The following is a 16,664-nucleotide window of genomic DNA, read 5'->3' on the forward strand; positions in this document are numbered from 1 at the left end:
ATTACATCAAACCATATGAGATACAGAATTACATATATAATTGACTAAAACTCACTAGACTGAGAACGATGGTAGAAAAATAGAAAATGAGTACTGGATATAGTATGAAGGTAAATATTATTTGGAAAATGTGTAAGCAGTAAGTGAATGAGTTAAAATAGAGTTATGATAAATTAGAAGAGAAGTGAGAGTAAATAAATGAAAAAAACAATAAGTAGAAGAATGGAGGGGAATGGTTTGGAGGAGAAAGAAAAATGCAAACAATTATAACAAATAAAAATGGAAGAGAAAAGTATCTCGAAATCAGAATTTCAAAAACTGAAGGAAAACAGTGAATTAAATATGAATTTTACAGATATCATCAAAATAGCCCCTTCACTTTCCACAACTATCTGCCCTGGTGTCTTTATCCTTGTTGGAGAGATGCTTACTTCAGGCTCCCTAACTTGTGGTTGTGCTGTTTCCTCTTCTCAAATCCACAGGGAAGGAGCATGTTAAACAGTAAATACCCTTTCAAGATGGTGCCCATTCAGTGCCCTCCACGCCATGCATAATTAGTAGCAAAAAGATTCTTCCTTACTAATAAGCCAGAGGAGTCTTGACAAAACTAGCAACTATAATTAAGTCTGCTGATAGCTACTGGCTTGTCCTAAGGGTAGCCTGACAGGCCCTTCTCTTTAGTGTGCCTTGCCTTACCCCAAAGATGACGATTTGGTTCTTTTGCCTTCCCAAGAAGACAAATATCTGGAACTACTTTTCACTTGGTTTTCATCCAGTGTAATGCCTTTTTCTCGGTATGTTACCTGCTCTTTCACTGTCTTTGTGAATTTGCAAAGACTTCCTTTCTTCTTTAGAACACTGTGTACTTCTTATCCTGACTCTTCTTAACCAGTCTACAGAGACATAGCTCTAGTTGTCATCCTTCCCAGAACTCAATGAGCAATCTTTGTCCTTTAAAAGAAAAGCATAAAAATTTCTCAAATGTTACTATTTAAAAATGCATTGTGCTAGAGATGGGAACTCATTCTTGAAATCCGGGGAACACAGTTTTGGAGTTACAGGTGATTCTATTAATTTGTCAAAGAGTGGTTGATTGTGAAGTTGGTAAATGGTCATCAGTCAGCGCTTCAGTAAGGCACACATTCTCTGGAGGCTGCTTTTATATTTTCTTCCAATCTGTCACATCAACAATCCCAAGAGCAGAATTAATTTGCTCTGTGCTCAGGGAGCCCAAATTAGAAGCATGATCAATGTGGCAGCACTGAAGTTAAAAAAAATTTCTACTTTTCATCACCATAACAGACAATTCTCTTGACTTGTGAGAAAATATATCCCCAAGAACAAAAAAAAGGAAAGAAAGAAAGAAAAAGGGACTTTTCTATTTCAAATAGCTGGAGACTTAAAAGGTGAAGATAAAACTTTTAAATGGTTTTAATAAAACATTAAACTCTTTGAAGTAGGTTTTCCGTTGCCGGTGTTTGCAGCTGGGGGAAACCGAGGCAGTGCCAGCTTCCCCCTAGTTCTTCCGCTTCTGTGAGGAAAACATGTTCCTTTCTTTGTGGGAGTTTTTCTATGGACACTTTTTCCGATTTTGGATGAAATGGGTTTTACGACAAATGACTGGAAAGTGTGAATTGCAGCGAATTTTTGACACCTATGGAGGTGCACAGAGGACCTACAGAATAGAAAATTCCTTGACATATTCCAAGAGTAAGGTCCTACACAATGCAACACGAGTTGCCGAGAGCGACCTGGACAGGTGCATAGTGGACATCATGAAGGAAAAGAAGATCTGCCCCGAGAAGGACAGCAGTTTTCAAATCTGCATGAGGACATGCTTACTGCAGATCACTGGCTATAGACAGCTCTACCATGACGTAGAAAATGTGAGGAAAAAGCCCTACGATTCTGCCAATGCACAGCATGAGAAGCTGCTCCTCAAGCTTTGGAGTCTTCTGATGCCAACGAAAAAGTTGAAGGCCCGGATCTCCAAGCAGTGGGCAGACATTGGTTTCCAAGGCGATGATCCCAAAACAGACTTCAGAGGCATGGGCATACTCGGACTGATCAATCTTGTGTATTTCAGCGAGAACTACACCAGCGAAGCACATCAGATCCTCTCCCGCTCAAATCACCCCAAGTTAGGTTGGGATCAATCTCACCGAGATGGCTTACAGCTTATTGAAGAGCGAGGCGCTGAAGCTTCATCTCTACAACTTCGTCCCTGGGGTACCCACAATGGAGCACTTTCACCAGTTCTACTGTTACCTTGTCTATGAATTTGACAAGTTTTGGCTTGAAGAAGAGCCAGAAAGCATTATGTACTTCAACTTGTACAGAGAGAAGTTTCACGAGAGGATCAAAGGACTCTTGATGGATTGCAATGCTGTGCTCACTCTGAAAACATGAACACCACTTATCTTCTCTTTCTACCACCTTTTGCACACAAAACAGAATTTATATGTTATTATAGAAATTATCTGATTAACTACACTCATATAATTTCCTACAAAAATACTTCAGAAACTCTATTTAAGGAAGCTAGAGGACAATCAGTGTGTGTTTACATTCGTTTATACCCTGTTCTCCAAAGAGCCACACCGTCCAGAGCCACGCCAACTACAGTTTGGAGCTTGGGTCTAGCCTCTTAGTTTCAAAAGTATAAATCAGGTATATTTATATTTAGCCAACTGATCAAAATGTGCACAAGTCTGTTCTCATTTTATGTGCTGTGCTCCCATGCTGGTGTCATTTAAAACCTCTGCAGGGTTCCTGTTCACTCTGGAAGTGGCTTCTGAATGCTCTTGGTCTTTTATCTCTAGGCAAATCAGCACGGGGTATCGTCTGAGGCTTTCTTTGTGTCTCTAGCTCTTGTCAAGAAGTCCTATCCTTAGAGCAGAGAGAGCGAGGCTCTGTCAGGGAGGGTGAACAATCATGGCGTCCTTTGATTTCTCCGGTGCCTGACTAGCAGAAATGAGAGGATGGCGGTGCTGGTGACTAGCAGCTTCTGTAGAAGTAGCCCACGTTGGAGGTCTTATTTTAAGGACTCTAGGCATTTACTCCAGTCCAGTATTTTCTTTTATCAGCTGTAGAAGGAACCTTCCTCAGAGCCCCACTGGAGGCCTGTGTGTTTAGAAAGGAGGTGCCTCTGCTGGGAAAATCTTGATTGCATTTGAAACATAGCTTCTTTTTCGATTAAACTCTCTTTGAAACACAAGAAGAAAACTTAGAGCTTTTTAGACATCTGTTCCCGATCATTGGTGTATTTGACTTGCTGTTCTCTTTTGCTTACCCTTGCTTTGCCTCTGGTGTTTCTGGCTGATGTTGTAGGGACCGGGTTAGCAGCCTGTGGGGTGCTACCATAGCCCGGATCATGACTGTGCATTTTTGTATAGCTTTATTCTCCAAAATCTCAGGAGGGCAGCAAGTACTGTGGAGGGTTATACGTGAGGAGATTCTGATGGGGCGGTACCCTCTTGGCATGTGTTAAGAGATTTATTCCCAGAGCCAAACTAAAAGAGCTTAAAGACTGGATGAGAAACACTGCTGAGTTCCGTGGAAACCAGTTTATGACATCATAGTTTAACCTAATACATGGTGATGTTTTGCACATCTTTTAATATCAGGTATGTAATGACTAGCTTGTGTGATAGAGGGAAGTTTGCTGCTTTCCCACAATTGTTCGTGTCTTCTGACAAGCCTGTCTTCACACTTGTCAGAGAGTGAGAGAGCGAGGGAGCACGGGACGGGTGTCCTTAGGAGAGCCACAGCTGTTGTGTTGTGTAGGCTGCATTGCAGAGCATGGGTTCAAACTGTTTCCTTAAGGAATATGAAACTTTATTTTTAAGTAGGTTTGCTTTATAATACTAGAAAGGATTTAACTTTTCAGTATTATAGGAATTTAATAATTGATTTCTTATAGGGGATTTGTCAACCCTGGTAACATAATTTCATTTTTAAAAAATCTTGTCGTCCAGGGTTTATGATATATTGTGTCGCCAGACCCTAACAAGGAGCACATGTTTACCGTTATTGTTCACTGTATTATAGTGTGAAGTCTTCCATGGACAGCAGCTGTATTTGTCTGTAACTTTTGTGCTAAAAGTACTTGTGCATGTATATTAATCTTTCAGCAGCCAGATCTTGGACTGATTTAACTCTTTATCAGCATATGTAATAAAACGACTACTTGAAGTATGAAAGAGGAAATAATAATTAATAATAATAAGTAATTATTTCCTGACAGAAAATAACTCTATAATGATGTGAAGAACATATTATCATAGTTAGGTTAATGTCACAGTCTTTAAATCCTCCTTTGTACATTACAGATATTGTTTGTTTGGTTTTTTTTTTGTTAGAATTATCATTAGCCATTTCATATAATTATATAGTGAACTGATCTGTAAGCCAATTCCAGCTTCAAAGTTCTGCTATTCTGGAAGCTTGACTGTCACTAGTTGTACACGAGAATTTAACAGGAAGCCCCAGACTGATGGGCTAGGTGTATGCAGGAAAGGAACAGCACAGTCAGTTCCCCTTACTTGCAGCAGACATCAGAACTTCATGCAGTTTTAAAGCCCATGTTTAGATGCTCACCTGTGTCTAGAACTATTAAAATTACAATGTAGCAAATTGGTAGTAATGGCATTGAGTAGCAAGAAAGTTATGTTACTTTTAGATTAAATAAAATAGAATCAATGTGGAGATGAATTCTTGTATATGTGAAGGTGAAGAAATTTTACCGGTGACAAGAGTAGCATAAAATATATAAACACAACATTTAGCAGTTCAAATGCTCTGAAAGACAATCTTTTTAAAAATGGGAGACACTTAGTTATCTCACAGAACCTAGACCAGGCTCTTTGTAAATAAATGTAACAGTACAGCTAGGTATAAAAATGATTTTAAACTGGCACCGTTTACAGTTCAAAAATCAAATTTTTTTTCTTAAAAATGTCTATCCTGTTTTTTCCTTCTATTGTAGAGCTACTAGGATTTGTATTATTTTTCTATGAAAATGTATGCAAAAAAAAGACTAAAGAGTCTTCCCTCAGTGTTGGCTATCATATCATTCTGTCCATTGAGAATATTCAGTGAAAGGGATTTTGATTAAAAGTTTTGCTCAAAGAAAAACGATTACTTGGGTGTGAAAAGCAGCTCTTCGTTTCTTCAGCAGAAGGGTATCAGCCAAATAAAAGATGGAGTTTGCCCGGGAGGGTGGGAGTTTATTCTTGTGCTCATAACTGGGGACCAGCAGCTGCGTCCTCAGAATAGGTGCTCTACTCTAACCCAGGAAGGGCGGTGCTTCTGGGGAGGCTTTGTCATGTTCACATGTGAGTAGCCTCTCCACACAAGCAGCTGTTAAATGAAGATGAGGGGACTTGTTAACACTCTGAGGAAAATCATGATGTGTATTTTTGGTTTTTTCTGTCTCCAGTTTTTTGATGAGATAAAATTTTTAAATGTAATGTAGGTAGGACCCAACGACCACATTGACTTTGGTAGGGTAGTTCTGTGTTTTGTTAAAGTACTGACCAATATTTAAGCTGTAGTGTTCCCTGGAGGGAAAGTACCCGTTGGTAACTTTGTCTATTTTGCATCAAGCATTTGAGTTTCATGTAAAAGCAGTAGTGTGAAATGTGATGTCCTTTTGTTTGTAATGTTAAGTGAGAGAATAAAATCACAGCTGAAACTGTAAAAAAAAAAAAAAAAAAAAAAAAAACTCTTTGAAGTAGTTCAGTGGTTAAACTATTTGCAATGCAAATGCTTTTGCAGTAAAGCTGATGAAAAACTAAACATAAAAATTGGCAAACAGGGGTGGGGCATTTAAATATTATAGCCCTGCAGACAGAATCCACTCAGTAGAACAATGTGTGGTCAACAGTTTAGTTTTCCTGTATCTTCCCTTTTTACATTTTACTTCCTTCCTGCTTCATTTATTAAAGACTTTATTATGTAAGTAAGTGAGTCTTTCTGTCTCTCTCTGTCTCTCTGTCTCTGAGTTTCTCTGTCTTTCTCTCTGTCACTCTCTGTCTCTCTCTGTCTCTGTCTCTGTCTCTGTCTCTCTCTCTCTCTCTCTCTCTGTGTGTGTGTGTGTGTGTGTGTGTGTGTGTGTGTGTGTGTGTGTGTAACCACATGTAGGTTTTCTCAGGAAGGTCTGAAGATGGCATTGGATTACCTGAAACCAGGCTCTGACAGTTTTTACAGTATTTAACACAGGTGCTAGGAGATGTGAACAGCCCAGGTCCTCTGCAAGACCAGCATCCACTTTGAACCACCAATTAGCCCACTTTTTTACTTTATGGTTCCTTTCCAATGTAAGCTAGTTAGTTTACATGGGTGTTTTTCAAATGATAACAGAAAGTTATTAAAGTTAAAAATAAACTATCTTACTTTGTATTAATCTTTTTACTAATGCTACTATCGAGCCAAAAAAAAAAAAAAAAATCCATGAGAGACACAGCAAATGTCCTCGGTGCTTCTATATCTGTTTGCTTTCAAAAAAGTGTCTTGCATTTTCATGTGCACACACACACACACACACACACACACACACACACACACACACACACACACTTGTGTACACAGGTGCTGTACTGGAAGAACATTCCTTGCATCCTGCTCATTTTTTGTCAAGAGGCTGCTGCCAATACTTAGAAAGTTAGCATAAGAATCTCCAAATAATTGAAACCATAGCACAGGCTTTTGTGCTGCAACTCTACAAGAAATGTGTGAACATTATGGAGAATAACAAGCCACAAAGACAAACCCTTCCTCATTTGGTTTTAAGGACTCCTCTTTAGAAAAGTTCTGGGGTAGCAGTATGGACAGAAGAATAACTGGATTTTGATCCTAGGAATAAAATAGTTTACTGTCTTCTGACTAATGCACAGAATAATATCATCCTATAATAAATCAAGAGCCAGCTTCAACTTTCACCTCTGCCTCTAATTCAGTGTGACCCTCGAGGAAGGCTTCTTAATGCTCTCATGCTGGTTCTTCAAGCTTTAGATGAGGATGTTACTCTAGATGCTATGCATATCTCCAAAATGCTAGGAAGTTAACCTTTACTATCTGCTGGGATGGCTCAGATTACATCCCAGAAAACTTACATATTAAGGGCAATAACTTAGAGCGAGTATTTTGCTGTCAGCATAAAAAATTAGATACAATTTAGCATATTGTTGGTCTTAGGCCTGTTCTGTTTTCATGTTGTCAACACAAAACTGACTTCTTATCCTTCAAACTGTTTTTCATTCCCTTGAATTTTCATCTTAACTGCTCCCCTTTTATATGTTGTTCCTTCTCCCAGGAAATGGATTTAAGGCAAGTCCACATACACACGTCTTAGTTCAGACCACAGGGTTCAAAGGTTGCTGGGGAGTAGCCTATCCTACTTCTAGCACGGTAGACTTCTGTTTTGTAGTTGTTATTAACATCATACCCTCAAAGGACCATGGGAAGAGGCTTTATTAGTCTCTAGACTAACGACTTATGGGGGATATTTAATAGTCTGCATTGTACCATCTAAGAACTGTTTTTATAATTAAATTGTTCTTTGACTGTATGGAGCTTTGAACTTAGGGAGAAGATTCAATGAGTCATTTAAACTTGGAATATGTTTTTCGTTTGCCTTCTTACCTATGGATCTGTTGGGATGGCAGCAATATATCCTGTGCCATGGTATTAGAACTTTTTTTAAAGGATTATTTATTTTATTTATATGAGTACATTATAGCTGTCTTCAGACACACCAGAAGAGGGCATTGGATCCTATTACAGATGGTTGAGTCACTATGTGGTTGCTGGGAATTGAGCTCAGGACCTCTGGAAGAGCAGTCAGTTCCCTTAACCACTGAGCCATCTCTCCAGCCCGTATTAGGACTTTCCGAGGGATCCAAGCAGGCTGTCAAATGCTTGCCCTTTTCTGTTTTTTGTCTTTCAGCTCTGTCACTAGAATATAAATAGGCATTAACAGGAATATTTTTATTTGCAAGGAGCAGGTACTCAGCAAAGGACAGAGAGGATTCCTGCATACTAGCTATTTATGGACTTTTCGGTGGCACTGTGATGAGTAGGAGACTGGGGATAGTTATAGAAAGGCCATAACTACTGAGTTCTCAACTGGCAAATTAGCTAGGGAATGTTCTCAGTCATTAACTGCTTGACTAGTTGTCTGAGAGTGCAAACTGATTTGGATTTATTCTTGGTGACAATCTTGTTAGACTATAACACGGGCTATTGTTAAGTTCTTTGTGCTTAATGTCCACATAAAGCACATACCAAAGAAATTCCATTATAGATTGCAATAGTAATACTTCAGCAGTCAACCTAACAATCACATCTACATACCATATATGGAATTACTTTCAAAGATAGAAAAATTGACTCACACAAAATATATCCTTTACTTCTGATAAAAACAAAGATGAAACATCAAAGGATAAAATTCTTATTTTTTTTAATTAACTTGAGTATTTCTTATATACATTTTGAGTGTTATTCCCTTTATTCCCTTTCCCGGTTTCCAGGCAAACATCCCCCTCCCCCCTCCATTTCCTTAAGGGTGTTCCCTCCCCATCCTCCCCCCATTGCCATCCTCCCCCGAACAGTCTAGTTCACTGGGGGTTCAGTCTTAGCAGGACCCAGGGCTTCCACTTCCACTGGTGCTCTTACTAGGATATTCATTGCTACCTATGAGGTCAGAGTCCAGGGTCAGTCCATGAATAATCTTTAGGTAGTAGCTTAGTACCTGGAAGCTCTGGTTGCTTGGCATTGTTGTACATATGGGGTCTCGAGCCCCTTCAAGCTCTTCCACTTCTTTCTCTGTTTCCTTCAACGGGGGTCCTATTCTCAGTTCAGTGGTTTGCTGCTGGCATTCGCCTCTGTGTTTGCTGTATTCTGGCTGTGTCTCTCAGGAGCAATCTACATCTGGCTCCTGTCGGCCTGCACTTCTTTGCTTCATCCATCTTGTCTAATTGGGTGGCTGTATATGTATGGGCGACATGTGGGGCAGGCTCTGAATGGGTGGTCTTTCAGTCTCTGTTTTAATCTTTGCCTCTCTCTTCCCTGCCAAGGGTATTCTTGTTCCCCTTTTAAAGAAGTAGTGAAGCATTCACATTTTGATTCTCCGTCTTGAGTTTCATTTGTACTAGGCATCTAGGGTAATTCAAGCATTTGGGCTAATAGACACTTATCAATGAGTGCATACCATGTGTGTTTTTCTGTGATTGGGTTACATCTCTCAGTATGATATTTTCCAGTTCGAACCATATGCCTACGAATTTCATAAAGTCATTGTTTTTGATAGCTGAGTAATATTCCATTGTGTAGATGTACCACATTTTCTGTATCCATTCCTCTGGTGAAGGGCATCTGGGTTCTTTCCAGCTTCTGGCTATTATAAATAAGGCTGTGATGAACATAGTGGAGCACGTGTCTTTTTTATATGTTGGGGCATCTTTTGGGTATATACCCAAGAGAGGTATAGCTGGATCCTCAGACAGTTCAATGTCCAATTTTCTGAAGAACCTCCAGACTGATTTCCAGAATGGTTGTACCAGTCTGCAATCCCACCAACAATGGAGGAGTGTTCCTCTTTCTCCACATCCTTGCCAGCATTTGCTGTCATGTGAGTTTTTGATCTTAGCCATTCTCACTGGTGTGAGGTGAAATCTCAGGGTTGTTTTGATTTGCATTTCCCTTATGACTAAAGATGTTGAAAATTTTTTAGGTGTTTCTCAACCATTCGGCATTCCTCAGCTGTGAATTTTTGTTTAGCTCTGAACCCCATTTTTAATAGGGTTATTTGTCTCCCTGTGGTCTAACTTCTCGAGTTCTTTGTATATTTTGGATATAAGGCTTCTATCTGTTGTAGGATTGGTAAAGATCTTTTCCCAATCTGTTGGTTGCCGTTTTGTCCTATCCACAGTGTCCTTTGCCTTACAGAAGCTTTGCAGTTTTATGAACTCCCATTTGTCAATTCTTGATCTTAGAGCATATGCTATTGGCGTTTTGTTCAGGAAATTTTTTCCAGTGCCCATGTGTTCGAGATGCTGCAGAAGTTTTACTTCTATTAGTTTGAGTGTATCTGGTTTGATGTGGAGGTCCTTGATCTAGTTGGACTTAAGCTTTGTACAGGGTGATAAGCATGAATCGATCTGCATTCTTCTACATGTTGACCTCCAGTTGAACCAGCACCATTTGCTGAAAATGCCATCTTTTTTCCATTGGATGGTTTTGGCTCCTTTGTCAAAAATCAAGTGCCCATAGGTGTGATGGTTCATTTCTGGGTCTTCAATTCTATTCCATTATTCTATCTGTCTGTCTTTGTACCAATACCATGCAGTTTTTATCACTATTGCTCTGTAATACTGCTTGAGTTCAGGGATAGTGATTCCCCCTGAAGTCCTTTTATCGTTGAAGATAGTTTTAGCTATCCTGGGTTTTTTGTTATTCCAGATGAATTTGCAAATTTTTCTGTCTAACTCGTTGAAGAATTGGATTGGTATTTTGATGGGGATTGCATTGAATCTGTAGATCGCTTCTGGTAAAATGGCCATTTTTACTATATTAATCCTGCCAATCCATGAGCATGGGAGATCTTTCCATCTTCTGAGGTCTTCTTCAATTTCTTTCTTCAGAGGATTGAAGTTCTTATTGTACAAATCTTTTACTTGCTTGGTTAAAGTCACACCGAGGTACTTTATATTATTTGGGTCTATTATGAAGGATGTCGTTTCCCTAATTTCTTTCTCGGCTTGTTTCTCTTTTGTGTAGAGGAAGGCTACTGATGTATTTGAGTTAATTTTATACCCAGCCACTTTGCTGAAGTTGTTTATCAGCTTTAGTAGTTCTCTGGTGGAACTTTTGGGATCACTTAAATATACTATCATATCATCTGCAAATAGTGATATTTTGACTTCTTCTTTTCCGATCTGTATCCCCTTGACTTCCTTTTGTTTTCTGATTGCTCTGGCTAGAACTTCAAGAACTAGCTTGAATAAGTAGGGAGAGAGTGGGCAGCCTCGTCTAGTCCCTGATTTTAGTGGGATTGCTTCAAGTTTCTCTCCATTTAGTTTAATGTTATGGAAACAGTGTGTTCTGCTTTTGGCCATGTAGTCTTTCTTGTGTACTGGTCTTCAGCTGTTCTGTGGGCTTGTGTCTTGAGTCCACCAGGCAGGTCGCTTGTAGCAGAAAAGTTGGTCTTACCCGTGGTCCCACAGCTCAAGTTGCTCACGGGGTCTGCTTTTGAGTTCTCCATGAGGGTAGCAACAAGGAGGGCCTGTGCTGCCTTTTCCCAGAGTCCCTGTTCCCGGGGTCCTAGATGGCGTTAGGTGTTTTCCTCTGGAGTCAGAAATGTGTGCAGAGTGCAGTCTCTTCTGGTTTCCCAGGCGTGTCTGCCTCTCTGAAGGTTTAGCTCTCCCTCCCACGGGATTTGGGTGCAGAGAACTGTTTATCTGGTAGATCCCTTCAGGTTCTGGTGGTGTCTCAGAGGCAGTGGTCCTGCTGCTCTTGAACCCTCCTCTACAGGAACCCAGAGTCCGTATACAGTTTCCTCTTGGGCCATGGATGTGGGCAGGGGTGGGCAGTGTTGGTGGTCTCTTCCGTTCTGCAGCCTCAGAAGTGCCCACCTGACCAGGCGGTGAGGTCTCTCTCCCACGGGGTTTGGGAGCAGAGAGCTGCTGCGGGCTGGGATCCGCGGGTTTGGGACTCCCGGTAAACACAGGAAGTGCCCGGTCCTAGTGGAATTTTGCCTCTGTGTGTCCTGAGTTCACTAGGCAGGTCTCTTGCAGCAGAAAAGTTGGTCTTACCTGTGGTCCCGAGGCTCAAGTTCGCTCGTGGGGTGCTGCCTACGATCTCTCCGCGGTGGCCAGGATAAAATTCTTAAGATAGCAAAACCCAGTGGTTCTGCTATTTCTATCTTTTCATTAGTGATAAGACAAGGGGAAGTTCTATTATTTTGAATTCCTAGAGATGAGGCCACCATCACAGAGTAATTGTTCAGTATCCATCCTCCCACTCTTGGACCTTTACTTATGGAGATACAACTTATTTGAGAAGCCAAGTAAGACAAATACAGTTAGCATATAATGTCTACTGATTAGTTATGGATTAATTTAACTCTCAATGGAAAATACTCAGAAGCACATTTTGGATGTATAATGACCACATAGAATTGTTTCCTAATCATTATTCATAAAACATTCTGTTAACTACTGATATAGCATTTATATTCTATTAGACATTACAAGTAATTTAGAGATGATATAAAGTGTAGAGAATGGCATGTGCAGATTGGAGGAAAGTACTGCACAGTTTCATTTTAGAAACTTAATCATCTGTATAAAAAGCATCTGTGGTAGGTTCTAGAATCATTCCCCTAAGTAAAGAACTAACAGCTGTATGCCTTCCTTTCATGGAATTGGATGGTTCTTAATACGGCGTTTAAAAAGAAACTCACTTCCATACCAAGAAATGGTTTGGTTATTTCTGCAATCTGTAGGGTCCTCTATAAAAATTTGTCTTTGGGAAGCTGACAGCCCCTTGTTGCTAAACTGCTACCTTACTAGCCTAAGCATGGGCTTGAACTTTCAGCTATTGTCCTCAGTTTTGCTTATAGGTTACATTTAATTCTCTAGCCTCCTTCATACTGTTACCCTTATCCAACAACTGCTTCTCTTCTTCTGCAGTGCTCCTTTAAGAGAATAAGAACATAAGCCCTTGTAGAGGTGGACAGTCAAAATTCTTTCACTTTATAGCGTCTTGATTTTAATAAAATATTTGTTTTATTTTTAAGTGTGTGTGTGTGTGTGTGTGTGTGTGTGTGTGTGTGTGTGTGTGTGTGTGGTGTTTATGTTCATGTGTGATTTGTATGATTTCAGGTGCCTACAGAGTCCACAATGTATAGGTGGTTGTAAGTGAAGCAATATGTTTTCTGGCTTTCTGGAAATGGAACTCAGTCCTCTAAGAGCACAGTAAACACTCCTACATTTTGACCATTTCTCCAGCCCCAAGGCTCATTCTCTTAATTGGAAAGAGATCCTTCTTAGGTTCCTATTATGTAACTGCTGTAATATTGACAGCATTGGACTTAAATCTGTTAATTTTTTTCAGTTCCAATTGAAAAATTAAACATTGAGGTCAGAAAAATTAGGAAACTTCAAAGATAAGCAACGAGGAAGTTGTAACTTTAGTGACCACTTTTATTTGTAAACTGATGTACTGGCTTTCTCTATGGACTAGTAATACATTAACACCAGGGACTCTCTGTTTACTAGTTCTGGTGTTGGGTACTCCCTCTGTATTATTTCTCATAATTCTGGTAGCAACTGCTGTCAGTAAGTGCTCATGATTCTCTGGAGAGCACCAGTGGCTTTCTCATGACCACACAGGTGGGAAATGGCCACACTGTAGAACATAGAGAGTTTGAAGTACTGAGGATGAGATGCTAAACTTTGGGCAACTTTCCCAGGGTGTATTTCACAGAAAGCACACATTATATACATGTCAATATTGATGGCTTTAATCAAAAATTGAGGGCAAAGGATAAATGTAAATTTATAAAATGTGTGTGTGTGTTTTAGTTTTCAAGAGAAAATGTACAATGCATGAGCATTCCTTACGTTCTGTGTCTTGACTGGGAATACAATATGGTGAGCTACCCTGGGTTCCAGCTTCCACGACTTCTCTGCCAGGATGGGCTGCAGCCCAGACTGTGTACCGAAATACACTCTTCCTCCTTTAAGTTGTTTTTGTCAACATATTTTATCATGGAAAAAAGAAAATTAACTAACATATGTGGCACTGAGGTATATCTAGAATCTCTGTTTAATTTTGGCCTCATTTAGTTTGCTAGAAGATTTTTTTAAGACTTTGTGACTACTATCAACTTTTGAATGTAGAATGTACTTTTTTTTAACTTAGTCCTTTGCTGGTCAGCCTTTCTCTACTTAAAACTGTGTGCAGGTGTTTCATCTGTGCTTGAATACCCTTAGATGCTAACCCGATATAGCTTTCTATAACTTTTGCTGTAATGCAAAAATCTATAACTCTACATTCTAAAATTTTCAGAAATCAAGCATTTCTGAAATATTGAGTGTATTATCTGTGGCTTTCTTTGAAAAGCAATTTACTTTACAAACAGCAATAAATCGGAACTATCATCTACATTTCTTCAAGCAGAAAATGTTTGTTGCTATTTTGGATTTTGCTCCTAAAGCTATTTTTTAAATGTGGCAGCCAAATAGTTTAAATATTTCTGGTCAAATTGGGCTGTGTGAAATTATCGATGGACTTGAAACATGGCTCATTTGTTGTGTGTGTGCTTTCAGTGTGGAACGAAACATAACATTTGGAAGCTTGTCAAAACATGGATGCTGGATTCTTGCTGTGTGGTAAAAGGATTTATAGAATATTTCTTCCTGCTGATTTGAAATAGGGTCCAATTCTATAACCCAGGATGTTCTAGTATTTACTTGATAGCTCAGGCTGGTCTTGAACATACATTTTCCATCTGCTTCTATCAAGTGTAAGAGTAAAGTAATATGGCTTCTTCCCTGACTACAACATGGTAAATGGATAAAGTATCACATAGAATTAAACAGGGCATGTCATAGGCATGGTTTTATTGCTGTGAAGAGGCATCATGACTAAGACAACTCTTATAAAGGAAAACATTTAACTGGGGCTGGCTTACAGTGTCAGACAGAGGTGTAGTTTATTATCATCATAGTGTTAAGCATAGCAGCATGCAAGCAGACATGACTAAAGAAGGATCTAAGAGTTCTACAGCTTGACCCAAAGGCAGAAAAAGGGTACTGTGTATCACACTGGATACAGCTTGAATATAGGAGACCTCAAAGCCCACCCATATATGACCCATTTCCTCCAACATGACTGCACCTACTCCAACAAGGCCACACCTCCTAATAGAGCCAAGCATTCAAGCACATGAGTCTATGGGGCAATACCTATTCAAAACACCACAGGGCTCAACCTAGGTCATTGCATGTCTTTCCAGTCTTTCCAGTGTTAGTCCATTCATGTGAGAGCCATTCCGATAGTTCACAGGAAATCAATATACACACAAACATACATACATACATCATACATACATACATACATACATACATACATACATACATACATACATACCATATTACCAAGCCTCATTGATAAGGATTCTTCTAGAATCTGTTTGAATCCTGGCTCTGAACCTACAAAGGTTGCTTGACCTCTCTCATCTTATGTTTACAACCATAAAGGGGAAATAATTAACATGATTCCAACAAGTGTCTCATAACTGATAGATATTATCTTGACTAGAGGCAGATTATCTGTTTCATATGACCAGGATCTTGCTATATCCATGAGAGCATGATTATCTCTGGATAGCTAATCTTTTGTTTTATGTCATGCCTGACTTCATTTGCTGCTACCACATTAAATATATAAAATAGTTATTATTCTCTGAGGGAATCTCAATAGCTAATTCCTTATTGTAAGTAAACTGTTAAGTCATGTCTTGTTTAGAGATAGCCCAATTATGTTCTTGGATCCAAATAATGCCCTGTGTTTTTGAAAGACACATCTAGAAAATATGTTACTTAGAAGCATAGCTGACTAGACACTGACCTGTGGACCCTGGGTATGATAATGTGAGCAAAAATAAGAAGGATCTTGGTTGTTGCTGGGCTAGCTGGTAAAAAGTAAGCAAACTCATAATATTTAGTTTTTAGTAAGTTATTATTTTAATGACATTAATTAATCTTTACCTTGACTTTTGTATGGCTCATTCTTTATACCCAGAGATTCAACCCTTGCTTCTGCTACTTTGGAGCAAACCTGAGTCTATTGTTTCACCTCAACATTTCCTACACTTATATAAATCCTAAATATCCCGAAGGAAGGGCTGGGACCTGTTGCAAATGCTTATTTCCCTTAGGAACTAGATTTACCTTGCATTGGTATTAGTGTACTTATAATTCCTCTGGCACAAGTTATCTTATGGATATGCCTTCCTTTATAAAAACCCCAAGTTATGCAACCTCAAACACTGCCGTTCTGTAGATTTCAAAGAAGGTTAAAGTAAAACTCAACAAATTAAGACAAAAGATTTATATATCTTGTTGAAAGCCAAGTATTATCTTCCTCTGAGACTGATATTAAAAATGAATCTTTTAGTTAAAATGCTATAAACTTAGATTTTTTTCTGGTTACTTTTACCTGGAATTATCTACCTCCCTAAAGAGTATTAAAGACTAAAGAAGAGAGACTTGTCATTCAGGAATTTGAGTCTAAATTTGAGAAGTCTTGTGCCTAAAGTTTAAAACAGGCTTTTTAAAATTCCTAGTTTCTCTGCGAGAGTTTATTTTTATTTTGTTTTGGGGTTCTTGGGTTGTACTCTGCTTTGAAGTAATGGACTTAAGGGTTCTCTCTGAGTCACTGAAAGCTTTCCAGTTATAATGTTTGTTTAGCTGAATCTACACTTTCTAACTCGCTATAAATATAACTGTGCCTATAGCATTCATTTAAGAAAATCCATAATTTCATAAAGCTTCTAGGCAGACAGAAAATATAAGAATTTAGTACTCAAGTTTTTATGCCTATGAGCCCTCAAAAAGTATTTTGAAAACATAGATTTTTAAACACAGAGGAGA

The 16,664-nt window shown here is 39.1% G+C and overlaps 1 pseudogene; it reads left to right on the plus strand.

Annotated features, from left to right (window-relative positions):
• The first annotated feature begins 1,468 nt into the window (after positions 1–1,468).
• LOC120098139 (ELMO domain-containing protein 2-like) lies at positions 1,469–5,136 on the plus strand (annotated as a pseudogene).
• Positions 5,137–16,664: the final 11,528 nt, after the last annotated feature.

Source organism: Rattus norvegicus, chromosome 18 (genome assembly GCF_036323735.1).
Source record: "Rattus norvegicus strain BN/NHsdMcwi chromosome 18, GRCr8, whole genome shotgun sequence".
NCBI lineage: Eukaryota > Metazoa > Chordata > Mammalia > Rodentia > Muridae > Rattus > Rattus norvegicus.